The sequence below is a fragment of the Pelobates fuscus genome, unplaced genomic scaffold (genome assembly GCF_036172605.1).
Source record: "Pelobates fuscus isolate aPelFus1 unplaced genomic scaffold, aPelFus1.pri scaffold_57, whole genome shotgun sequence".
NCBI lineage: Eukaryota > Metazoa > Chordata > Amphibia > Anura > Pelobatidae > Pelobates > Pelobates fuscus.
In genome coordinates, this window is record NW_026961940.1 from 20772 (window position 1) to 41814 (window position 21043).

General features: G+C 41.6%; 60 pseudogenes; all 60 read right to left on the reverse strand.

The window, feature by feature from the left end:
• Positions 1-139: 139 nt before the first annotated feature.
• Positions 140-258, reverse strand: LOC134585122 (5S ribosomal RNA; annotated as a pseudogene).
• Positions 259-392: 134 nt separating this feature from the next.
• Positions 393-511, reverse strand: LOC134585169 (5S ribosomal RNA; annotated as a pseudogene).
• Positions 512-736: 225 nt separating this feature from the next.
• LOC134585061 (5S ribosomal RNA) lies at positions 737-855 on the reverse strand (annotated as a pseudogene).
• Positions 856-1232: 377 nt separating this feature from the next.
• LOC134585174 (5S ribosomal RNA) lies at positions 1233-1351 on the reverse strand (annotated as a pseudogene).
• Positions 1352-1485: 134 nt separating this feature from the next.
• LOC134585187 (5S ribosomal RNA) lies at positions 1486-1604 on the reverse strand (annotated as a pseudogene).
• A 134-nt stretch (positions 1605-1738) lies between these two features.
• Positions 1739-1857, reverse strand: LOC134585077 (5S ribosomal RNA; annotated as a pseudogene).
• A 134-nt stretch (positions 1858-1991) lies between these two features.
• On the reverse strand, positions 1992-2110 carry LOC134585136 (5S ribosomal RNA; annotated as a pseudogene).
• Positions 2111-2335: 225 nt separating this feature from the next.
• LOC134585111 (5S ribosomal RNA) lies at positions 2336-2454 on the reverse strand (annotated as a pseudogene).
• A 377-nt stretch (positions 2455-2831) lies between these two features.
• Positions 2832-2950, reverse strand: LOC134584988 (5S ribosomal RNA; annotated as a pseudogene).
• A 134-nt stretch (positions 2951-3084) lies between these two features.
• Positions 3085-3203, reverse strand: LOC134585189 (5S ribosomal RNA; annotated as a pseudogene).
• A 133-nt stretch (positions 3204-3336) lies between these two features.
• On the reverse strand, positions 3337-3455 carry LOC134584999 (5S ribosomal RNA; annotated as a pseudogene).
• A 225-nt stretch (positions 3456-3680) lies between these two features.
• Positions 3681-3799, reverse strand: LOC134585235 (5S ribosomal RNA; annotated as a pseudogene).
• Positions 3800-4783: 984 nt separating this feature from the next.
• On the reverse strand, positions 4784-4902 carry LOC134585021 (5S ribosomal RNA; annotated as a pseudogene).
• A 377-nt stretch (positions 4903-5279) lies between these two features.
• LOC134584994 (5S ribosomal RNA) lies at positions 5280-5398 on the reverse strand (annotated as a pseudogene).
• Positions 5399-5532: 134 nt separating this feature from the next.
• Positions 5533-5651, reverse strand: LOC134584995 (5S ribosomal RNA; annotated as a pseudogene).
• Positions 5652-6119: 468 nt separating this feature from the next.
• Positions 6120-6238, reverse strand: LOC134585059 (5S ribosomal RNA; annotated as a pseudogene).
• A 134-nt stretch (positions 6239-6372) lies between these two features.
• Positions 6373-6491, reverse strand: LOC134585141 (5S ribosomal RNA; annotated as a pseudogene).
• A 133-nt stretch (positions 6492-6624) lies between these two features.
• Positions 6625-6743, reverse strand: LOC134584967 (5S ribosomal RNA; annotated as a pseudogene).
• A 984-nt stretch (positions 6744-7727) lies between these two features.
• Positions 7728-7846, reverse strand: LOC134585231 (5S ribosomal RNA; annotated as a pseudogene).
• Positions 7847-8072: 226 nt separating this feature from the next.
• Positions 8073-8191, reverse strand: LOC134585109 (5S ribosomal RNA; annotated as a pseudogene).
• A 134-nt stretch (positions 8192-8325) lies between these two features.
• Positions 8326-8444, reverse strand: LOC134585142 (5S ribosomal RNA; annotated as a pseudogene).
• A 134-nt stretch (positions 8445-8578) lies between these two features.
• LOC134584935 (5S ribosomal RNA) lies at positions 8579-8697 on the reverse strand (annotated as a pseudogene).
• Positions 8698-8831: 134 nt separating this feature from the next.
• Positions 8832-8950, reverse strand: LOC134585271 (5S ribosomal RNA; annotated as a pseudogene).
• Positions 8951-9266: 316 nt separating this feature from the next.
• Positions 9267-9385, reverse strand: LOC134585118 (5S ribosomal RNA; annotated as a pseudogene).
• A 134-nt stretch (positions 9386-9519) lies between these two features.
• LOC134584957 (5S ribosomal RNA) lies at positions 9520-9638 on the reverse strand (annotated as a pseudogene).
• A 132-nt stretch (positions 9639-9770) lies between these two features.
• LOC134584944 (5S ribosomal RNA) lies at positions 9771-9889 on the reverse strand (annotated as a pseudogene).
• A 134-nt stretch (positions 9890-10023) lies between these two features.
• LOC134585115 (5S ribosomal RNA) lies at positions 10024-10142 on the reverse strand (annotated as a pseudogene).
• A 225-nt stretch (positions 10143-10367) lies between these two features.
• Positions 10368-10486, reverse strand: LOC134585272 (5S ribosomal RNA; annotated as a pseudogene).
• Positions 10487-10620: 134 nt separating this feature from the next.
• Positions 10621-10739, reverse strand: LOC134585049 (5S ribosomal RNA; annotated as a pseudogene).
• Positions 10740-10964: 225 nt separating this feature from the next.
• On the reverse strand, positions 10965-11083 carry LOC134585263 (5S ribosomal RNA; annotated as a pseudogene).
• A 478-nt stretch (positions 11084-11561) lies between these two features.
• LOC134585044 (5S ribosomal RNA) lies at positions 11562-11680 on the reverse strand (annotated as a pseudogene).
• Positions 11681-11814: 134 nt separating this feature from the next.
• LOC134585164 (5S ribosomal RNA) lies at positions 11815-11933 on the reverse strand (annotated as a pseudogene).
• A 751-nt stretch (positions 11934-12684) lies between these two features.
• On the reverse strand, positions 12685-12803 carry LOC134585062 (5S ribosomal RNA; annotated as a pseudogene).
• Positions 12804-13119: 316 nt separating this feature from the next.
• Positions 13120-13238, reverse strand: LOC134585105 (5S ribosomal RNA; annotated as a pseudogene).
• A 134-nt stretch (positions 13239-13372) lies between these two features.
• On the reverse strand, positions 13373-13491 carry LOC134585242 (5S ribosomal RNA; annotated as a pseudogene).
• Positions 13492-13716: 225 nt separating this feature from the next.
• LOC134585048 (5S ribosomal RNA) lies at positions 13717-13835 on the reverse strand (annotated as a pseudogene).
• Positions 13836-13969: 134 nt separating this feature from the next.
• Positions 13970-14088, reverse strand: LOC134585225 (5S ribosomal RNA; annotated as a pseudogene).
• A 316-nt stretch (positions 14089-14404) lies between these two features.
• LOC134585258 (5S ribosomal RNA) lies at positions 14405-14523 on the reverse strand (annotated as a pseudogene).
• Positions 14524-14839: 316 nt separating this feature from the next.
• LOC134585112 (5S ribosomal RNA) lies at positions 14840-14958 on the reverse strand (annotated as a pseudogene).
• A 316-nt stretch (positions 14959-15274) lies between these two features.
• LOC134585208 (5S ribosomal RNA) lies at positions 15275-15393 on the reverse strand (annotated as a pseudogene).
• A 134-nt stretch (positions 15394-15527) lies between these two features.
• LOC134584943 (5S ribosomal RNA) lies at positions 15528-15646 on the reverse strand (annotated as a pseudogene).
• A 135-nt stretch (positions 15647-15781) lies between these two features.
• Positions 15782-15900, reverse strand: LOC134585146 (5S ribosomal RNA; annotated as a pseudogene).
• A 134-nt stretch (positions 15901-16034) lies between these two features.
• Positions 16035-16153, reverse strand: LOC134584937 (5S ribosomal RNA; annotated as a pseudogene).
• A 133-nt stretch (positions 16154-16286) lies between these two features.
• LOC134585223 (5S ribosomal RNA) lies at positions 16287-16405 on the reverse strand (annotated as a pseudogene).
• Positions 16406-16631: 226 nt separating this feature from the next.
• LOC134585222 (5S ribosomal RNA) lies at positions 16632-16750 on the reverse strand (annotated as a pseudogene).
• A 134-nt stretch (positions 16751-16884) lies between these two features.
• Positions 16885-17003, reverse strand: LOC134584933 (5S ribosomal RNA; annotated as a pseudogene).
• Positions 17004-17135: 132 nt separating this feature from the next.
• LOC134584934 (5S ribosomal RNA) lies at positions 17136-17254 on the reverse strand (annotated as a pseudogene).
• A 134-nt stretch (positions 17255-17388) lies between these two features.
• LOC134585060 (5S ribosomal RNA) lies at positions 17389-17507 on the reverse strand (annotated as a pseudogene).
• A 134-nt stretch (positions 17508-17641) lies between these two features.
• LOC134584948 (5S ribosomal RNA) lies at positions 17642-17760 on the reverse strand (annotated as a pseudogene).
• A 134-nt stretch (positions 17761-17894) lies between these two features.
• Positions 17895-18013, reverse strand: LOC134585273 (5S ribosomal RNA; annotated as a pseudogene).
• Positions 18014-18238: 225 nt separating this feature from the next.
• On the reverse strand, positions 18239-18357 carry LOC134585120 (5S ribosomal RNA; annotated as a pseudogene).
• A 134-nt stretch (positions 18358-18491) lies between these two features.
• Positions 18492-18610, reverse strand: LOC134584960 (5S ribosomal RNA; annotated as a pseudogene).
• Positions 18611-18742: 132 nt separating this feature from the next.
• On the reverse strand, positions 18743-18861 carry LOC134584945 (5S ribosomal RNA; annotated as a pseudogene).
• Positions 18862-19086: 225 nt separating this feature from the next.
• Positions 19087-19205, reverse strand: LOC134585199 (5S ribosomal RNA; annotated as a pseudogene).
• A 134-nt stretch (positions 19206-19339) lies between these two features.
• Positions 19340-19458, reverse strand: LOC134584881 (5S ribosomal RNA; annotated as a pseudogene).
• Positions 19459-19592: 134 nt separating this feature from the next.
• Positions 19593-19711, reverse strand: LOC134585033 (5S ribosomal RNA; annotated as a pseudogene).
• A 225-nt stretch (positions 19712-19936) lies between these two features.
• Positions 19937-20055, reverse strand: LOC134585121 (5S ribosomal RNA; annotated as a pseudogene).
• Positions 20056-20280: 225 nt separating this feature from the next.
• On the reverse strand, positions 20281-20399 carry LOC134585274 (5S ribosomal RNA; annotated as a pseudogene).
• A 134-nt stretch (positions 20400-20533) lies between these two features.
• On the reverse strand, positions 20534-20652 carry LOC134585050 (5S ribosomal RNA; annotated as a pseudogene).
• Positions 20653-20877: 225 nt separating this feature from the next.
• On the reverse strand, positions 20878-20996 carry LOC134585158 (5S ribosomal RNA; annotated as a pseudogene).
• Positions 20997-21043: the final 47 nt, after the last annotated feature.

A 21043-nucleotide genomic window follows, 5' to 3' on the forward strand; every position in this document is an offset into this window, starting at 1 on the left:
TAAGTGAAATTAAGAGAATGCGATCTCGTTAATGTTGGTAGAATATCAAACTCTGGTTGCGACAAAAGACAAGATGCTTCTGGATAGGGAAAAAAGTGGTCTGATTATGACATCATAATGCAAAAAATAAATAAACAAGAGCTTACGGCACCTGAGGTTCCTAGTTGGTCTCCCATACAAGAACTAACCAGGCCCGAGTCTGGATGGTTTCCGAGATCTGACGAGATCAGGCATTTTCAGACTGGTATGACCGTAAGTGAAATTAAGAGAATGCGATCTCGCTAATGTTGGTAGAATATCAAACTCTGGTTGCGACAAAAGACAAGACGCTTCTGGATAGGGAAAAAAGTGGTCTGATTATGACATCATAATGCAAAAAAGAAATAAACAAAAGATTACGGCACCTGAGGTTCCTAGTTGGTCTCCCATACAAGTACTAACCAGGCCCGAGTCTGGATGGCTTCCAAGATCTGATAAGATCAGGCATTTTCAGACTGGTATGGCCGTAATTGAAATTAAGAGAATGCGATCTCGCTAATGTTGGTAGAATATCAAACTCTGGTTGCGACAAAAGACAAGACGCTTCTGGATAGGGAAAAAAGTGGTCTGATTATGACATCATAATGCAAAAAAGAAATAAACAAAAGCTTACGGCACCTGAGGTTCCTAGTTGGTCTCCCATAGGGAAAAAAGTGGTCTGATTATGACATCATAATGCAAAAAAGAAATAAACAAAAGCTTACGGCACCTGAGGTTCCTAGTTGGTCTCCCATACAAGTACTAACCAGGCCCGAGTCTGGATGGCTTCCGAGATCTGACGAGATCAGGGATTTTCAGACTAGTATGGCCGTAAGTGAAATTCAGAGAATGCGATCTCGCTAATGTTGGTAGAATATCAAACTCTGGTTGCGACAAAAGACAAGACGCTTCTGGATAGGGAAAAAAGTGGTCTGATTATGACATCATAATGCAAAAAAGAAATAAACAAAAGCTTACGGCACCTGAGGTTCCTAGTTGGTCTCCCATACAAGTACTAACCAGGCCCGAGTCTGGATGGCTTCCGAGATCTGGCATTTTCAGACTGGTATGGCCGTAAGTGAAATTAAGAGAATGCGATCTCGCTAATGTTAGTAGAATATCAAACTCTGGTTGCGACAAAAGACAAGATGCTTCTGGATAGGGAAAAAAGTGGTCTGATTATGACATCATAATGCAAAAAAGAAATAAACAAAAGCTTACGGCACCTGAAGTTCCTAGTTGGTCTCCCATACAAGTACTAACCAGGCTCAAGTCTGGATGGCTTCCGAGATCTGACAAGATCAGGCATTTTCAGACTGGTATGGCCGTAAGTGAAATTAAGAGAATGCGATCTCGCTAATGTTGGTAGAATATCAAACTCTGGTTGCGACAAAAGACAAGACGCTTCTGGATAGGGAAAAAAGTGGTCTGATTATGACATCATAATGCAAAAAAGAAATAAACAAAAGCTTACGGCACCTGAGATTCCTAGTTGGTCTCCCATACAAGTACTAACCAGACCCGAGTCTGGATGGCTTCCGAGATTTGACGAGATCAGGCATTTTCAGACTGGTATGGCCGTAAGTGAAATTAAGAGAATGCGATCTCGCTAATGTTGGTAGAATATCAAACTCTGGTTGCGACAAAAGACAAGACGCTTCTGGATAGGGAAAAAAGTGGTCTGATTATGACATCATAATGCAAAAAAGAAATAAACAAGAGCTTACGGCACCTGAGGTTCCTAGTTGGTCTCCCATACAAGAACTAACCAGGCCCGAGTCTGGATGGTTTCCGAGATCTGACGAGATCAGGCATTTTCAGACTGGTATGGCCGTAAGTGAAATTAAGAGAATGCGATCTCGCTAATGTTGGTAGAATATCAAACTCTGGTTGCGACAAAAGACAAGACGCTTCTGGATAGGGAAAAAAGTGGTCTGATTATGACATCATAATGCAAAAAAGAAATAAACAAAAGCTTACGGCACCTGAGGTTCCTAGTTGGTCTCCCATACAAGTACTAACCAGGCCCGAGTTTGGATGGCTTCCAAGATCTGATGAGATCAGGCATTTTCAGACTGGTATGGCCGTAAGTGAAATTAAGAGAATGCGATCTCGCTAATGTTGGTAGAATATCAAACTCTGGTTGCGACAAAAGACAAGACGCTTCTGGATAGGGAAAAAAGTGGTCTGATTATGACATCATAATGCAAAAAAGAAATAAACAAAAGCTTACGGCACCTGAGGTTCCTAGTTGGTCTCCCATAGGGAAAAAAGTGGTCTGATTATGACATCATAATGCAAAAAAGAAATAAACAAAAGCTCACGGCACCTGAGCTTCCTAGTTGGTCTCCCATACAAGTACTAACCAGGCCCGAGTCTGGATGGCTTCCGAGATCTGACGAGATCAGGGATTTTCAGACTAGTATGGCCGTAAGTGAAATTCAGAGAATGCGATCTCGCTAATGTTGGTAGAATATCAAACTCTGGTTGCGACAAAAGACAAGACGCTTCTGGATAGGGAAAAAAGTGGTCTGATTATGACATCATAATGCAAAAAAGAAATAAACAAAAGCTTACGGCACCTGAGGTTCCTAGTTGGTCTCCCATACAAGTACTAACCAGGCCCGAGTCTGGATGGCTTCCGAGATCTGGCATTTTCAGACTGGTATGGCCGTAAGTGAAATTAAGAGAATGCGATCTCGCTAATGTTAGTAGAATATCAAACTCTGGTTGCGACAAAAGACAAGATGCTTCTGGATAGGGAAAAAAGTGGTCTGATTATGACATCATAATGCAAAAAAGAAATAAACAAAAGCTTACGGCACCTGAAGTTCCTAGTTGGTCTCCCATACAAGTACTAACCAGGCCCAAGTCTGGATGGCTTCCGAGATCTGACAAGATCAGGCATTTTCAGACTGGTATGGCCGTAAGTGAAATTAAGAGAATGCGATCTCGCTAATGTTGGTAGAATATCAAACTCTGGTTGCGACAAAAGACAAGACGCTTCTGGATAGGGAAAAAAGTGGTCTGATTATGACATCATAATGCAAAAAAGAAATAAACAAAAGCTTACGGCACCTGAGATTCCTAGTTGGTCTCCCATACAAGTACTAACCAGACCCGAGTCTGGATGGCTTCCGAGATTTGACGAGATCAGGCATTTTCAGACTGGTATGGCCGTAAGTGAAATTAAGAGAATGCGATCTCGCTAATGTTGGTAGAATATAAACTCTGGTTGCGACAAAAGACAAGACGCTTCTGGATAGGGAAAAAAGTGGTCTGATTATGACATCATAATGCAAAAAAGAAATAAACAAAAGCTTACGGCACCTGAGGTTCCTAGTTGGTCTCCCATACAAGTACTAACCAGGCCCGAGTCTGGATAGCTTCCGAGATTTGACGAGATCAGGCATTTTCAGACTGGTATGGCCGTAAGTGAAATTAAGAGAATGCGATCTCGCTAATGTTGGTAGAATATCAAACTCTGGTTGCGACAAAAGACAAGACGCTTCTGGATAGAGAAAAAAGTGGTCTGATTATGACATCATAATGCAAAAAAGAAATAAACAAAAGCTTACGGCACCTGAGGTTCCTAGTTGGTCTCCCATAGGGAAAAAAGTGGTCTGATTATGACATCATAATGCAAAAAAGAAATAAACAAAAACTTACGGCACCTGAGGTTCCTAGTTGGTCTCCCATACAAATACTAACCAGGCCCGAGTCTGGATGGCTTCCGAGATCTGATGAGATCAGGCATTTTCAGACTGGTATGGCCGTAAGTGAAATTAAGAGAATGCGATCTCGCTAATGTTGGTAGAATATCAAACTCTGGTTGCGACAAAAGACAAGACGCTTCTGGATAGGGAAAAAAGTGGTCTGATTATGACATCATAATGCAAAAAAGAAATAAACAAAAGCTTACGGCACCTGAGGTTCCTAGTTGGTCTCCCATAGGGAAAAAAGTGGTCTGATTATGACATCATAATGCAAAAAAGAAATAAACAAAAGCTTACGGCACCTGAGGTTCCTAGTTGGTCTCCCATACAAGTACTAACCAGGCCCGAGTCTGGATGGCTTCCGAGATCTGACATTTTCAGACTGGTATGGCCGTAAGTGAAATTAAGAGAATGCGATTTCGCTAATGTTGGTAGAAAATCCAACTCTGGTTGCGACAAAAGACAAGACGCTTCTGGATAGGGAAAAAAGTGGTCTGATTATGACATCATAATGCAAAAAAGAAATAAACAAAAGCTTACGGCACCTGAGGTTCCTAGTTGGTCTCCCATAGGGAAAAAAGTGGTCTGATTATGACATCATAATGCAAAAAAGAAATAAACAAAAGCTTACGGCACCTGAGGTTCCTAGTTGGTCTCCCATAGGGAAAAAAGTGGTCTGATTATGACATCATAATGCAAAAAAGAAATAAACAAAAGCTTACGGCACCTGAGGTTCCTAGTTGGTCTCCCATACAAGTACTAACCAGGCCCGAGTCTGGATGGCTTCCGAGATCTGACATTTTCAGACTGGTATGGCCGTAAGTGAAATTAAGAGAATGCGATCTCGCTAATGTTGGTAGAAAATCCAACTCTGGTTGCGACAAAAGACAAGACGCTTCTGGATAGGTAAAAAAGTGGTCTGATTATGACATCATAATGCAAAAAAGAAATAAACAAAAGCTTACGGCACCTGAGGTTCCTAGTTGGTCTCCCATAGGGAAAAAAGTGGTCTGATTATGACATCATAATGCAAAAAAGAAATAAACAAAAGCTTACGGCACCTGAGGTTCCTAGTTGGTCTCCCATACAAATACTAACCAGGCCCGAGTCTGGATGGTTTCCGAGATCTGACGAGATCAGGCATTTTCAGACTGGTATGGCCGTAAGTGAAATTAAGAGAATGCGATCTCGCTAATGTTGGTAGAATATCAAACTCTGGTTGCGACAAAAGACAAGACGCTTCTGGATAGGGAAAAAAGTGGTCTGATTATGACATCATAATGCAAAAAAGAAATAAACAAAAGCTTACGGCACCTGAGGTTCCTAGTTGGTCTCCCATACAAGTACTAACCAGGCCCGAGTCTGGATGGCTTCCGAGATCTGGCATTTTCAGACTGGTATGGCCGTAAGTGAAATTAAAAGAATGCGATCTCGCTAATGTTGGTAGAATATCAAACTCTGGTTGCGACAAAAGACAAGACGCTTCTGGATAGGGAAAAAAGTGGTCTGATTATGACATCATAATGCAAAAAAGAAATAAACAAAAACTTACGGCACCTGAGGTTCCTAGTTGGTCTCCCATACAAGTACTAACCAGACCCGAGTCTGGATGGCTTCCGAGATCTGACGAGATCAGGCATTTTCAGACTGGTATAGCCGTAAGTGAAATTAAGAGAATGCGATCTCGCTAATGTTGGTAGAATATCAAACTCTGGTTGCGACAAAAGACAAGACGCTTCTGGATAGGGAAAAAAGTGGTCTGATTATGACATCATAATGCAAAAAAGAAATAAACAAAAGCTTACGGCACCTGAGGTTCCTAGTTGGTCTCCCATACAAGTACTAACCAGACCCGAGTCTGGATGGTTTCCGAGATCTGACGAGATCAGGCATTTTCAGACTGGTATGGCCGTAAGAGAAAATAAGAGAATGCGATCTCGCTAATGTTGGTAGAATATCAAACTCTGGTTGCGACAAAAGACAAGACGCTTCTGGATAGGGAAAAAAGTGGTCTGATTATGACATCATAATGCAAAAAAGACATAAACAAAAGCTTACGGCACCTGAGGTTCCTAGTTGGTCTCCCATAGGGAAAACAGTGGTCTGATTATGACATCATAATGCCAAAAAGAAATAAACAAAAACTTACGGCACCTGAGGTTCCTAGTTGGTCTCCCATACAAGCACTAACCAGACCCGAGTCTGGATGGCTTCCGAGATCTGGCATTTTCAGACTGGTATAGCCGTAAGTGAAATTAAGAGAATGCGATCTCGCTAATGTTGGTAGAATATCAAACTCTGGTTGCGACAAAAGACAAGACGCTTCTGGATAGGGAAAAAAGTGGTCTGATTATGACATCATAATGCAAAAAAGAAATAAACAAAAGCTTACGGCACCTGAGGTTCCTAGTTGGTCTCCCATACAAGTACTAACCAGGCCCGAGTCTGGATGGCTTCCGAGATCTGAAGAGATCAGGCATTTTCAGACTGGTATGGCCGTAAGCGAAATTTAGAGAATGCGATCTCGCTAATGTTGGTAGAATATCAAACTCTGGTTGCGACAAAAGACAAGACGCTTCTGGATAGGGAAAAAAGTGGTCTGATTATGACATCATAATGCAAAAAAGAAATAAACAAAAGCTTACGGCACCTGAGGTTCCTAGTTGGTCTCCCATACAAGTACTAACCAGGCCCGAGTCTGGATGGCTTCAGAGATCTGACGAGATCAGGCATTTTCAGACTGGTCTGGCCGTAAATGAAATTAAGAGAATGTGATCTCGCTAATGTTGGTAGAATATCAAACTCTGGTTGCGAAAAAGACAAGACGCTTCTGGATAGGGAAAAAAGTGGTCTGATTATGACATCATGATGCAAAAAAGAAATAAACAAAAGCTTACGGCACCTGAGGTTCCTAGTTGGTCTCCCATACAAGTACTAACCAGGCCCAAGTCTGGATGGCTTCCGAGATCTGACGAGATCAGGCATTTTCAGACTGGTATGGCCGTAATAGAAATTAAGAGAATGCGATCTCGCTAATGTTGGTAGAATATCAAACTCTGGTTGCGACAAAAGACAAGACGCTTCTGGATAGGGAAAAAAGTGGTCTGATTATGACATCATAATGCAAAAAAGAAATAAACAAAAGCTTACGGCACCTGAGGTTCCTAGTTGGTCTCCCATAGGGAAAAAAGTGGTCTGATTATGACATCATAATGCAAAAAAGAAATAAACAAAAGCTTACGGCACCTGAGGTTCCTAGTTGGTCTCCCATACAAGTACTAACCAGGCCCGAGTCTGGATGGCTTCCGAGATCTGACATTTTCAGACTGGTATGGCCGTAAGTGAAATTAAGAGAATGCGATATCGCTAATGTTGGTAGAAAATCCAACTCTGGTTGCGACAAAAGACAAGACGCTTCTGGATAGGGAAAAAAGTGGTCTGATTATGACATCATAATGCAAAAAAGAAATAAACAAAAGCTTACGGCACCTGAGGTTCCTAGTTGGTCTCCCATAGGGAAAAAAGTGGTCTGATTATGACATCATAATGCAAAAAAGAAATAAACAAAAGCTTACGGCACCTGAGGTTCCTAGTTGGTCTCCCATAGGGAAAAAAGTGGTCTGATTATGACATCATAATGCAAAAAAGAAATAAACAAAAGCTTACGGCACCTGAGGTTCCTAGTTGGTCTCCCATACAAGTACTAACCAGGCCCGAGTCTGGATGGCTTCCGAGATCTGACATTTTCAGACTGGTATGGCCGTAAGTGAAATTAAGAGAATGCGATCTCGCTAATGTTGGTAGAAAATCCAACTCTGGTTGCGACAAAAGACAAGACGCTTCTGGATAGGGAAAAAAGTGGTCTGATTATGACATCATAATGCAAAAAATAAATAAACAAAAGCTTACGGCACCTGAGGTTCCTAGTTGGTCTCCCATAGTGAAAAAAGTGGTCTGATTATGACATCATAATGCAAAAAAGAAATAAACAAAAGCTTAGGGCACCTGAGGTTCCTAGTTGGTCTCCCATACAAGTACTAACCAGGCCCGAGTCTGGATGGCTTCCGAGATTTGACGAGATCAGGCATTTTCAGACTGGTATGGCCGTAAGTGAAATTAAGAGAATGCGATCTCGCTAATGTTGGTAGAATATCAAACTCTGGTTGCGACAAAAGACAAGACGCTTCTGGATAGGGAAAAAAAGTGGTCTGATTATGACATCATAATGCAAAAAAGAAATAAACAAAAGCTTACGGCACCTGAGGTTCCAAGTTGGTCTCCCATAGGGAAAAGAGTGGTCTGATTATGACATCATAATGCAAAAAAGAAATAAACAAAAGCTTACAGCACCTGAGGTTCCTAGTTGGTCTCCCATACAAGTACTAACCAGGCCCGAGTCTGGATGGCTTCCGAGATCTGACGAGATCAGGCATTTTCAGACTGGAATGGCCGTAAATAAAATTAAGAGAATGCGATCTCGCTAATGTTGGTAGAATATCAAACTCTGGTTGCGACAAAAGACAAGACGCTTCTGGATAGGGAAAAAAGTGGTCTGATTATGACATCATAATGCAAAAAAGAAATAAACAAAAGCTTAGGGCACCTGAGGTTCCTAGTTGGTCTCCCATACAAGTACTAACCAGGCCCGAGTCTGGATGGCTTCCGAGATCTGACGAGATCAGGCATTTTCAGACTGGTATGGCCGTAAGTGAAATTAAGAGAATGCGATCTCGCTAATGTTGGTAGAATTTCAAACTCTGGTTGCGACAAAAGACAAGACGCTTCTGGATAGGGAAAAAAGTGGTCTGATTATGACATCATAATGCAAAAAAGAAATAAACAAAAGCTTACAGCACCTGAGGTTCTTAGTTGGTCTCCCATACAAGTACTAACCAGGCCCGAGTCTGGATGGCTTCCGAGATCTGATGAGATCAGGCATTTTCAGACTGGTATGGCCGTAAGTGAAATTAAGAGAATGCGATCTCACTAATGTTGGTAGAATATCAAACTCTGGTTGCGACAAAAGACAAGACGCTTCTGGATAGGGAAAAAAGTGGTATGATTATGACATCATAATGCAAAAAAGAAATAAACAAAAGCTTACGGCACCTGAGGTTCCTAGTTGGTCTCCCATACAAGTACTAACCAGGCCCGAGTCTGGATGGCTTCCGAGATCTGACGAGATCAGGCATTTTCAGACTGGTATGGCCGTAAGTGAAATTAAGAGAATGCGATCTCGCTAATGTTGGTAGAATATCAAACTCTGGTTGCGACAAAAGACAAGACGCTTCTGGATAGGGAAAAAAGTGGTCTGATTATGACATCATAATGCAAAAAATAAATAAACAAAAGCTTACGGCACCTGAGGTTCCAAGTTGGTCTCCCATAGGGAAAAAAGTGGTCTGATTATGACATCATAATGCAAAAAATAAATAAACAAAAGCTTACAGCACCTGAGGTTCCTAGTTGGTCTCCCATAGGGAAAAAAGTGGTCTGATTATGACATCATAATGCAAAAAAGAAATAAACAAAAGCTTACGGCACCTGAGGTTCCTAGTTGGTCTCCCATACAAGTTCTAACCTGGCCCAAGTCTGAATGGCTTCCGAGATCTGACGAGATCAGGCATTTTCAGACTGGTATGGCCGTAAGTGAAATTAAGAGAATGCGATCTCGCTAATGTTGGTAGAATATCAAACTCTGGTTGCGACAAAAGACAAGACGCTTCTGGATAGGGAAAAAAGTGGTCTGATTATGACATCATAATGCAAAAAAGAAATAAACAAAAGCTTACGGCACCTGAGGTTCCTAGTTGGTCTCCCATACAAGTACTAACCAGGCCCGAGTCTGGATGGCTTCCGAGATCTGATGAGATCAGGCATTTTCAGACTAGTATGGCCGTAAGTGAAATTAAGAGAATGCGATCTCGCTAATGTTGGTAGAATATCAAACTCTGGTTTACAAAAGACAAGACGCTTCTGGATAAGGAAAAAAGTGGTCTGATTATGACATCATAATGCAAAAAAGAAATAAACAAAAGCTTACGGCACCTGAGGTTCCTAGTTGGTCTCCCATACAAGTACTAACCAGGCCCGAGTCTGGATGGCTTCCGAGATCTGATGAGATCAGGCATTTTCAGACTGGTATTGCCGTAAGTGAAATTAATAGAATGCGATCTCGCTAATGTTGGTAGAATATCAAACTCTGGTTGCGACAAAAGACAAGACGCTTCTGGATAGGGAAAAAAGTGGTCTGATTATGACATCATAATGCAAAAAAGAAATAAACAAAAGCTTACGGCACCTGAGGTTCCTAGTTGGTCTCCCATACAAGTACTAACCAGGCCCTAGTCTGGATGGCTTCCGAGAACTTACGAGATCAGGCATTTTCAGACTGGTATGGCCGTAAGTGAAACTAAGAGAATACGATCTCGCTAATGTTGGTAGAATATCAAACTCTGGTTGCGACAAAAGACAAGACGCTTCTGGATAGGGAAAAAAGTGGTCTGATTATGACATCATAATGCAAAAAAGAAATAAACAAAAGCTTACGGCACCTGAGGTTCCTAGTTGGTCTCCCATAGGGAAAAAAGTGGTCTGATTATGACATCATAATGCAAAAAAGAAATAAACAAAAGCTTACGGCACCTGAGGTTCCTAGTTGGTCTCCCATACAAGTACTAACCAGGCCCGAGTCTGGATGGCTTCCGAGATCTGACGAGATCAGGCATTTTCAGACTGGTATGGCCGTAAGTGAAATTAAGAGAATGCGATCTCGCTAATGTTGGTAGAATATCAAACTCTGGTTGCGACAAAAGACAAGACGCTTCTGGATAGGGAAAAAAGTGGTCTGATTATGACATCATAATGCAAAAAAGAAATAAACAAAAGCTTGCGGCACCTGAGGTTCCTAGTTGGTCTCCCATACAAGTACTAACCAGGCCCGAGTCTGAATGGCTTCCGAGATCTGACGAGATCAGGCATTTTCAGACTGGTATGGCCGTAAGTGAAATTAAGAGAATGCAATCTCGCTAATGTTGGTAGAATATCAAACTCTGGTTGCGACAAAAGACAAGACGCTTCTGGATAGGGAAAAAAGTGGTCTGATTATGACATCATAATGCAAAAAAGAAATAAACAAAAGCTTACGGCACCTGAGGTTCCTAGTTGGTCTCCCATAGGGATAAAAGTGGTCTGATTATGACATCATAATGCAAAAAAGAAATAAACAAAAGATTACGGCACCTGAGGTTCCTAGTTGGTCTCCCATACAAGTACTAACCAGGCCCGAGTCTGGATAGCTTCCGAGATCTGACGATATCAGGCATTTTCAGACTGGTATGCACGTAAGTGAAATTAAGAGAATGCGATCTCGTTAATGTTGGTAGAATATCAAACTCTGGTTGCGACAAAAGACAAGATGCTACTGGATAGGAAAAAAAGTGGTCTGATTATGACATCATAATGCAAAAAAGAAATAAACAAAAGCATACGGCACCTGAGGTTCCTAGTTGGTCTCCCATACAAGTACTAACCAGGCCAGAGACTGGATGGCTTCCGAGATCTGACGAGATCAGGCATTTTCAGACTGGTATGGCCTTAAGGGAAATTAAGAGAATGCGTTCTCGCTAATGTTGGTAGAATATCAAACTCTGGTTGCGACAAAAGATAAGACGCTTCTGGATAGGGAAAAAAGTGGTCTGATTATGACATCATAATGCAAAAAATAAATAAACAAAAGCTTACGGCACCTGACGTTCCTAGTTGATCTCCCATAGGGAAAAAAGTGGTCTGATTATGACATCATAATGCAAAAAAGAAATAAACAAAAGCTTACCGCACCTGAGTTTCCTAGTTGGTCTCCCATACAAGTACTAACCAGGCCCAAGTCTGGATGGCTTCCGAGATCTGACGAGATCAGGCATTTTCAGACTGGTATGGCCGTAAGTGAAATCGAGAGAATGCGATCTCGTTAATGTTGGTAGAATATCAAACTCTGGTTGCGACAAAAGACAAGATGCTTCTGGATAGGGAAAAAAGTAGTCTGATTATGACATCATAATGCAAAAAAGAAATAAACAAAAGCTTAAGGCACCTGAGGTTCCTAGTTGGTCTCCCATACAAGTACTAACCAGGCCCGAGTCTGGATGGCTTCCGAGATCTGACGAGATCAGGCATTTTCAGACTGGTATGGCCGTAAGGGAAATTAAGAGAATGCGATCTCGCTAATGTTGGTAGAATATCAAACTCTGGCTGCGACAAAAGACAAGACGCTTCTGGATAGGGAAAAAAGTGGTCTGATTATGACATCATAATGCAAAAAAGAAATAAACAAAAGCTTACGGCACCTGAGGTTCCTAGTTGGTCTCCCATAGGGAAAAAAGTGGTCTGATTATGACATCATAATGCAAAAAAGAAATAAACAAAAGATTACGGCACCTGAGGTTCCTAGTTGGTCTCCCATAGGGAAAAAAGTGGTCTGATTATGACATCATAATGCAAAAAAGAAATAAACAAAAGCTTGCGGCACCTGAGGTTCCTAGTTGGTCTCCCATACAAGTAGTAACCAGGCCTGAGGCTTGATGGCTTCCGAGATCTGACGAGATCAGGCATTTTCAGACTGGTATAGCCATAAGTGAAATTAAGAGAATGCGATCTCGCTAATGTTGGTAGAATATCAAACTCTGGTTGCGACAAAAGACAAGACGCTTCTGGATAGGGAAAAAAGTGGTCTGATTATGACATCATAATGCAAAAAAGAAATAAACAAAAGCTTACGGCACCTGAGGTTCCTAGTTGGTCTCCCATAGGGAAAAAAGTGGTCTGATTATGACATCATAATGCAAAAAAGAAATAAACAAAAGCTTATGGCACCTGAGGTTCCTAGTTGGTCTCCCATAGGGAAAAAAGTGGTCTGATTATGACATCATAATGCAAAAAAGAAATAAACAAAAGCTTGCGGCACCTGAGGTTCCTAGTTGGTCTCCCATACAAGTACTAACCAGGCCCGAGTCTGGATGGCTTCCGAGATCTGACGAGATCAGGCATTTTCAGACTGGTATGGCCGTAAGTGAAATTAAGAGAATGCGATCTCGCTAATGTTGGTAGAATATCAAACTCTGGCTGCGACAAAAGACAAGACGCTTCTGGATAGGGAAAAAAGTGGTCTGATTATGACATCATAATGCAAAAAAGAAATAAACAAAAGCTTACGGCACCTGAGGTTCCTAGTTGGTCTCCCATAGGGAAAAAAGTGGTCTGATTATGACATCATAATGCAAAAAAGAAATAAACAAAAGCTTACGGCACCTGAGGCTCCTAGTTGGTCTCCCATAGGGAAACAAGTGGTCTGATTATGACATCATAATGCAAAAAATAAATAAACAAAAGATTACGGCACCTGAGGTTCCTAGTTGGTCTCCCATACAAGTACTAACCAGGCCCGAGTCTGGATAGCTTCCGAGATCTGACGATATCAGGCATTTTCAGACTGGTATGGCCGTAATTGAAATTAAGAGAATGCGATCTCGTTAATGTTGGTAGAATATCAAACTCTGGTTGCGACAAAAGACAAGATGCTTCTGGATAGGAAAAAAAGTGGTCTGATTATGACATCATAATGCAAAAAAGAAATAAACAAAAGCATACGGCACCTGAGGTTCCTAGTTGGTCTCCCATACAAGTACTAACCAGGCCAGAGTCTGGATGGCTTCCGAGATCTGATGAGATCAGGCATTTTCAGACTGGTATGGCCTTAAGTGAAATTAAGAGAATGCGTTCTCGCTAATGTTGGTAGAATATCAAACTCTGGTTGCGACAAAAGATAAGACGCTTCTGGATAGGGAAAAAAGTGGTCTGATTATGACATCATAATGCAAAAAATAAATAAACAAAAGCTTACGGCACCTGACGTTCCTAGTTGGTCTCCCATAGGGAAAAAAGTGGTCTGATTATGACATCATAATGCAAAAAAGAAATAAACAAAAGCTTACCGCACCTGAGGTTCCTAGTTGGTCTCCCATACAAGTACTAACCAGGCCCAAGTCTGGATGGCTTCCGAGATCTGACGAGATCAGGCATTTTCAGACTGGTATGGCCGTAAGTGAAATCAAGAGAATGCGATCTCGTTAATGTTGGTAGAATATCAAACTCTGGTTGCGACAAAAGACAAGATGCTTCTGGATAGGGAAAAAAGTGGTCTGATTATGACATCATAATGCAAAAAAGAAATAAACAAAAGCTTACGGCACCTGAGGTTCCTAGTTGGTCTCCCATACAAGTGCTAACCAGGCCCGAGTCTGGATGGCTTCCGAGATCTGACGAGATCAGGCATTTTCAGACTGGTATGGCCGTATGGGAAATTAAGAGAATGCGATCTCGCTAATGTTGGTAGAATATCAAACTCTGGCTGCGACAAAAGACAAGACGCTTCTGGATAGGGAAAAAAGTGGTCTGATTATGACATCATAATGCAAAAAAGAAATAAACAAAAGCTTACCGCACCTGAGGTTCCTAGTTGGTCTCCCATAGGGAAAAAAGTGGTCTGATTATGACATCATAATGCAAAAAAGAAATAAACAAAAGATTACGGCACCTGAGGTTCCTAGTTGGTCTCCCATAGGGAAAAAAGTGGTCTGATTATGACATCATAATGCAAAAAAGAAATAAACAAAAGCTTGCGGCACCTGAGGTTCCTAGTTGGTCTCCCATACAAGTACTAACCAGGCCTGAGGCTGGATGGCTTCCGAGATCTGACGAGATCAGGCATTTTCAGACTGGTATAGCCATAAGTGAAATTAAGAGAATGCGATCTCGCTAATGTTGGTAGAATATCAAACTCTGGTTGCGACAAAAGACAAGACGCTTCTGGATAGGGAAAAAAGTGGTCTGATTATGACATCATAATGCAAAAAAGAAATAAACAAAAGCTTACGGCACCTGAGGTTCCTAGTTGGTCTCCCATAGGGAAAAAAGTGGTCTGATTATGACATCATAATGCAAAAAAGAAATAAACAAAAGATTACGGCACCTGAGGTTCCTAGTTGGTCTCCCATAGGGAAAAAAGTGGTCTGATTATGACATCATAATGCAAAAAAGAAATAAACAAAAGCTTGCGGCACCTGAGGTTCCTAGTTGGTCTCCCATACAAGTACTAACCAGGCCCGAGTCTGAATGGCTTCAGAGATCTGACGAGATCAGGCATTTTCAGACTGGTATGGCCGTAAGTGAAATTCAGAGAATGCGATCTCGCTAATGTTGGTAGAATATCAAACTCTGGTTGCGACAAAAGACAAGACGCTTCTGGATAGGGAAAAGAGTGGTCTGATTATGACATCATAATGCAAAAAAGAAATAAACAAAAGCTTACGGCACCTGAGGTTCCTAGTTGGTCTCCCATAGGGAAAAAAGTGGTCTGATTATGACATCATAATGCAAAAAAGAAATAAACAAAAGCTTACGGCACCTGAGGTTCCTAGTTGGTCTCCCATAGGGAAAAAAGTGGTCTGATTATGACATCATAATGCAAAAAAGAAATAAACAAAAGCTTACGGCACCTGAGGTTCCTAGTTGGTCTACCATACAAGTTCTAACCTGGCCCGAGTCTGGATGGCTTCCGAGATCTGACGAGATCAGGCATTTTCAGACTGGTATGGCCGTAAGTGAAATTAAGAGAATGCGATCTCGCTAATGTTGGTAGAATATCAAACTCTGGTTGCGACAAAAGACAAGACGCTTCTGGATAGGGAAAAAAGTGGTCTGATTATGACATCATAATGCAAAAAAGAAATAAACAAAAGCTTACGGCACCTGAGGTTCCTAGTTGGTCTCCCATACAAGTACTAACCAAGCCCGAGTCTGGATGGCTTCCGAGATCTGATGAGATCAGGCATTTTCAGACTGGTATGGCCGTAAGTGAAATTAAGAGAATGCGATCTCGCTAATGTTGGTAGAATATCAAACTCTGGTTGCGACAAAAGACAAGACGCTTCTGGATAGGGAAAAAAAGTGGTCTGATTATGACATCATAATGCAAAAAAGAAATAAACAAAAGCTTATGGCACCTGAGGTTCCTAGTTGGTCTCCCATACAAGTACTAACCAGGTCCGAGTCTGGATGGCTTCCGAGATCTGACGAGATCAGGCATTTTCAGACTGGTATGGCCGTAAGTGAAATTAAGAGAATGCGATCTCGCTAATGTTGGTAGAATATCAAACTCTGGTTGCGACAAAAGACAAGACGCTTCTGGATAGGGAAAAAAGTGGTCTGATTATGACATCATAATGCAAAAAAGAAATAAACAAAAGCTTACGGCACCTGAGGTTCCTATTTGGTCTCCCATACAAGTACTAACCAGGCCCGAGTCTGAATGGCTTCCGAGATCTGACGAGATCAGGCATTTTCAGACTGGTATGGCCGTAAGTGAAATTAAGCGAATGCGATCTCGCTAATGTTGGTAGAATATCAAACTCTGGTTGCGACAAAAGACAGACGCTTCTGGATAGGGAAAAAAGTGGTCTGATTATGACATCATAATGCAAAAAAGAAATAAACAAAAGCTTACAGCACCTGAGGTTCCTAGTTGGTCTCCCATACAAGTACTAACCAGGCCCGAGTCTGGATGGCTTCCGAGATCTGATGAGATCAGGCATTTTCAGACTGGTATGGCCGTAAGTGAAATTTAGAGAATGCGATCTCGCTAATGTTGGTAGAATATCAAACTCTGGTTGCGACAAAAGACAAGACACTTCTGGATAGGGAAAAAAAGTGGTCTGATTATGACATCATAATGCAAAAAAGAAATAAACAAAAGCTTACGGCACCTGAGGTTCCTAGTTGGTCTCCCATAGGGAAAAAAGTGGTCTGATTATGACATCATAATGCAAAAAAGAAATAAACAAAAGCTTACAGCACCTGAGGTTCCTAGTTGGTCTCCCATACAAATTCTAACCTGGCCCGAGTCTGGATGGCTTCCGAGATCTGACGAGATCAGGCATTTTCAGACTGGTATGGCCGTAAGTGAAATTAAGAGAATGCGATCTCGCTAATGTTGGTAGAATATCAAACTCTGGTTGCGACAAAAGACAAGACGCTTCTGGATAGGGAAAAAAGTGGTCTGATTATGACATCATAATGCAAAAAAGAAATAAACAAAAGCTTACGGCACCTGAGGCTCCTAGTTGGTCTCCCATACAAGTACTAACCAGGCCCGAGTCTGGATGGCTTCCGAGATCTGATGAGATCAGGCATTTTCAGACTGGTATGGCCGTAAGTGAAATTAAGAGAATGCGATCTCGCTAATGTTTGTAGAATATCAAACTCTGGTTTACAAAAGACAAGACGCTTCTGGATAAGGAAAAAAGTGGTCTGATTATGACATCATAATGCAAAAAAGAAATAAACAAAAGCTTACGGCACCTGAGGTTCCTAGTTGGTCTCCCATACAAGTACTAACCAGGCCCGAGTCTGGATGGCTTCCGAGATCTGATGAGATCAGGCATTTTCAGACTGGTATGGCCGTAAATGAAATTAATAGAATGCGATCTCGCTAATGTTGGTAGAATATCAAACTCTGGTTGCGACAAAAGACAAGACGCTTCTGGATAGGGAAAAAAGTGGTCTGATTATGACATCATAATGCAAAAAAGAAATAAACAAAAGCTTACGGCACCTGAGGTTCCTAGTTGGTCTCCCATACAAGTACTAACCAGGCCCGAGTCTGGATGGCTTCCAAGATCTGATGAGATCAGGCATTTTCAGACTGGTATGGCCATAAGTGAAACTAAGAGAATACGATCTCGCTAATGTTGGTAGAATATCAAACTCTGGTTGCGACAAAAGACAAGACGCTTCTGGATAGGGAAAAAAGTGGTCTGATTATGACATCATAATGCAAAAAAGAAATAAACAAAAGCTTACGGCACCTGAGGTTCCTAGTTGGTCTCCCATACAAGTACTAACCAGGCCCGAGTCTGAATGGCTTCCGAGATCTGATGAGATCAGGCATTTTCAGACTGGTATGGCCGTAAGTGAAAATAAGAGAATGCGATCTCGCTAATGTTGGTAGAATATCAAACTCTGGTTGCGACAAAAGACAAGACGCTTCTGGAAAGGGAAAAAAGTGGTCTGATTATGACATCATAATGCAAAAAAGAAATAAACAAAAGCTTACGGCACCTGAGGTTCCTAGTTGGTCTCCCATACAAGTACTAACCAGGCCCGAGTCTGGATGGCTTCCGAGATCTGACGAGATCAGGCATTTTCAGACTGGTATGGCCGTAAGTGAAATTAAGAGAATGCGATCTCGCTAATGTTGGTAGAATATCAAACTCTGGTTGCGACAAAAGACAAGACGCTTCTGGATAGGGAAAAAAGTGGTCTGATTATGACATCATAATGCAAAAAAGAAATAAACAAAAGCTTACGGCACCTGAGGTTCCTAGTTGGTCTCCCATAGGGAAAAAAGTGGTCTGATTATGACATCATAATGAAAAAAAGAAATAAACAAAAGCTTACGGCACCTGAGGTTCCTAGTTGGTCTCCCATACAAGTTCTAACCTGGCCCAAGTCTGAATGGCTTCCGAGATCTGACGAGATCAGGCATTTTCAGACTGGTATGGCCGTAAGTGAAATTAAGAGAATGCGATCTCGCTAATGTTGGTAGAATATCAAACTCTGGTTGCGACAAAAGACAAGACGCTTCTGGATAGGGAAAAAAGTGGTCTGATTATAACATCATAATGCAAAAAAGAAATAAACAAAAGCTTACGGCACCTGAGGTTCCTAGTTGGTCTCCCATACAAGTACTAACCAGGCCCGAGTCTGGATGGCTTCCGAGATCTGATGAGATCAGGCATTTTCAGACTGGTATGGCCGTAAGTGAAATTAAGAGAATGCGATCTCGCTAATGTTGGTAGAATATCAAACTCTGGTTTACAAAAGACAAGACGCTTCTGGATAAGGAAAAAAGTGGTCTGATTATGACATCATAATGCAAAAAAGAAATAAACAAAAGCTTACGGCACCTGAGGTTCCTAGTTGGTCTCCCATACAAGTACTAACCAGGCCCGAGTCTGGATGGCTTCCGAGATCTGATGAGATCAGGCATTTTCAGACTGGTATTGCCGTAAGTGAAATTAATAGAATGCGATCTCGCTAATGTTGGTAGAATATCAAACTCTGGTTGCGACAAAAGACAAGACGCTTCTGGATAGGGAAAAAAGTGGTCTGATTATGACATCATAATGCAAAAAAGAAATAAACAAAAGCTTACGGCACCTGAGGTTCCTAGTTGGTCTCCCATAGGGAAAAAAGTGGTCTGATTATGACATCATAATGCAAAAAATAAATAAACAAAAGCTTACGGCACCTGAGGTTCCTAGTTGGTCTCCCATACATGAACTAACCAGGCCCGAGTCTGGATGGCTTCCGAGATCTGATGAGATCAGGCATTTTCAGACTGGTATAGCCGTAAGTGAAATTAAGAGAATGCGATCTCGCTAATGTTGGTAGAATATCAAACTCTGGTTGCGACAAAAGACAAGACGCTTCTGGATAGGGAAAAAAGTGGTCTGATTATGACATCATAATGCAAAAAAGAAATAAACAAAAGCTTACGGCACCTGAGGTTCCTAGTTGGTCTCCCATACAAGTACTAACCAGGCCCGAGTCTGAATGGCTTCCGAGATCTGATGAGATCAGGCATTTTCAGACTGGTATGGCCGTAAGCGAAAATAAGAGAATGCGATCTCGCTAATGTTGGTAGAATATCAAACTCTGGTTGCGACAAAAGACAAGACGCTTCTGGATAGGGAAAAAAGTGGTCTGATTATGACATCATAATGCAAAAAAGAAATAAACAAAAGTTTACGGCACCTGAGGTTCCTAGTTGGTCTCCCATACAAGTACTAACCAGGCCCGAGTCTGGATGGCTTCCGAGATCTGACGAGATCAGGCATTTTCAGACTGGTATGGCCGTAAGTGAAATTAAGAGAATGCGATCTCGCTAATGTTGGTAGAATATCAAACTCTGGTTGCGACAAAAGACAAGACGCTTCTGGATAGGGAAAAAAGTGGTCTGATTATGACATCATAATGCAAAAAAGAAATAAACAAAAGCTTACGGCACCTGAGGTTCCTAGTTGGTCTCCCATAGGGAAAAAAGTGGTCTGATTATGACATCATAATGCAAAAAAGAAATAAACAAAAGCTTACGGCACCTGAGGTTCCTAGTTGGTCTCCCATACAAGTTCTAACCTGGCCCAAGTCTGAATGGCTTCCGAGATCTGACGAGATCAGGCATTTTCAGACTGGTATGGCCGTAAGTGAAATTAAGAGAATACGATCTCGCTAATGTTGGTAGAATATCAAACTCTGGTTGCGACAAAAGACAAGACGCTTCTGGATAGGGAAAAAAGTGGTCTGATTATGACATCATAATGCAAAAAAGAAATAAACAAAAGCTTACGGCACCTGAGGTTCCTAGTTGGTCTCCCATAGGGAAAAAAGTGGTCTGATTATGACATCATAATGCAAAAAAGAAATAAACAAAAGCTTACGGCACCTGAGGTTCCTAGTTGGTCTCCCATACAAGTACTAACCAGGCCCGAGTCTGGATGGCTTCCGAGATCTGACGAGATCAGGCATTTTCAGACTGGTATGGCCGTAAGTGAAATTAAGAGAATGCGATCTCGCTAATGTTGGTAGAATATCAAACTCTGGTTGCGACAAAAGACAAGACGCTTCTGGATAGGGAAAAAAGTGGTCTGATTATGACATCATAATGCAAAAAAGAAATAAACAAAAGCTTGCGGCACCTGAGGTTCCTAGTTGGTCTCCCATACAAGTACTAACCAGGCCCGAGTCTGAATGGCTTCCGAGATCTGACGAGATCAGGCATTTTCAGACTGGTATGGCCGTAAGTGAAATTAAGAGAATGCAATCTCGCTAATGTTGGTAGAATATCAAACTCTGGTTGCGACAAAAGACAAGACGCTTCTGGATAGGGAAAAAAGTGGTCTGATTATGACATCATAATGCAAAAAAGAAATAAACAAAAGCTTACGGCACCTGAGGTTCCTAGTTGGTCTCCCATAGGGATAAAAGTGGTCTGATTATGACATCATAATGCAAAAAAGAAATAAACAAAAGATTACGGCACCTGAGGTTCCTAGTTGGTCTCCCATACAAGTACTAACCAGGCCCGAGTCTGGATAGCTTCCGAGATCTGACGATATCAGGCATTTTCAGACTGGTATGGCCGTAAGTGAAATTAAGAGAATGCGATCTCGTTAATGTTGGTAGAATATCAAACT